The sequence below is a fragment of the Pongo pygmaeus genome, chromosome 3, assembly GCF_028885625.2.
Source record: "Pongo pygmaeus isolate AG05252 chromosome 3, NHGRI_mPonPyg2-v2.0_pri, whole genome shotgun sequence".
NCBI classification, from domain to species: Eukaryota; Metazoa; Chordata; class Mammalia; order Primates; family Hominidae; genus Pongo; species Pongo pygmaeus.
In genome coordinates, this window is record NC_072376.2 from 108946193 (window position 1) to 108947732 (window position 1540).

Consider the following 1540-nt stretch of genomic DNA (forward strand, 5'->3'; position numbering starts at 1 on the left):
GTATTATATCTACTCATAATATTAGTTGAATAGAACACCTCATCTGTAAATATATAGAAAGTAGGGTGGACTAGTATTTTCTAATAAGGCCATTTGTGTACCACATTTTATTCTAGGAATAAGAATAAATGCTATCAGTATTCTGGAGCCGGCTTTCAAACAGAATCACAAAGCTTTGTTAGCTGAATACTGCTGAGAAGGCAAGTATGAAATACACTATGCAAGTATAAAGGTGATTTGTCACCCTTCCAAATAATTTTTAAAAGGCATGTCTGTATGCTGTTTAGAGACTAATGAAAAGCTACTACATACCTAGCTTTTTAATATATTTAAAATATTTTTAATATTTTTCAAAATCTTGTGTATTTAACAAACTTTTATATTCAAAATAGAGATACGTCATGGGGATATAATTTAATTAGGAGTAAAATGTAGGCACATAAAAAATAACACAAATAGAGCTTAAAAACTGAAACTAAACCAATTTAAACAACTAGTTATTAGGTTTTACATCATTGAAGTAATTATTTGTGTATTTCCCATTTAAATTTTACAATATTTATACTTGATATCATCACTAATTTGTGTTTATTAACTTGCTTTTAAGACAAATAAGTTTGAATACCTCTATCTATTAAAACTAACCTCGCTGTACTTGATGTCAGTATTTATTTCTAATTTTAAAAAGGTTTTTGTCCCATGGTCTTTTAAAGCTTTTATGCCATCTTCAAATTTGACAAGAAAGGCATTTGTGTCTACATTAAACATTCAGTTAATGTCTCAAATATACCTAAAAATCAGTATTTTCAAACCAAATTCATGAGCTTTCTTCAAACCTGGTCCCCTACTGCAGTGAGTGTTTGAACTATCGTCTTGCTATCCAAATCAGAAATGTAAGAGTCATCATGTATGTTTTTTTTTTCCACTTGCCCTGGCTTAACAAATCTTTCACCAGTTCCTCTTATACATGTCTTAAAGAAGTTGACTTTCCTTCATTCCGACTGCCAGCACTTACAGTCCAAATTACTCTAGTCTGGGCAAATACTCTAGTTTTCTAACAGGTACCCTTCCTTCATGACACTCTCCAATCAATTATCTAAACTACAGCTGGGGTGATCTTGTGAAATGTAAATCCAATCACATAATTCCCTGCTTAAAATAATTACTCAAGTTAAAAATTAAACCCAAGGGTTCCTGTCACAACCGTTTTCTCCTTCCTTGTCTTAACATTTTTGTGTGGGGTGGGGGAGGAGGGTGCTAGGGGATGGCGCTCACTCTGATTAGACCACTCTGGGTTTCTGGATTTCCTATGCCTGTGAAACTCATCATACTCCCTTATTCTTCCTGGAATCATCTTTTCATCTCCAACCTTCCCCATCTTTTAACTCCCCCAGCCGACTTAATTTCTATTATTCTTCTTTCATATTCTAGCTTCATCAACACTTGCTTTCTGATAGCCTTCCTTGACTTCCCAAATGAAGTTAATGACCAATACCTCCTGGCACTGTGTGTCTCTCTTCTTCATTGAAACTTCTACAGT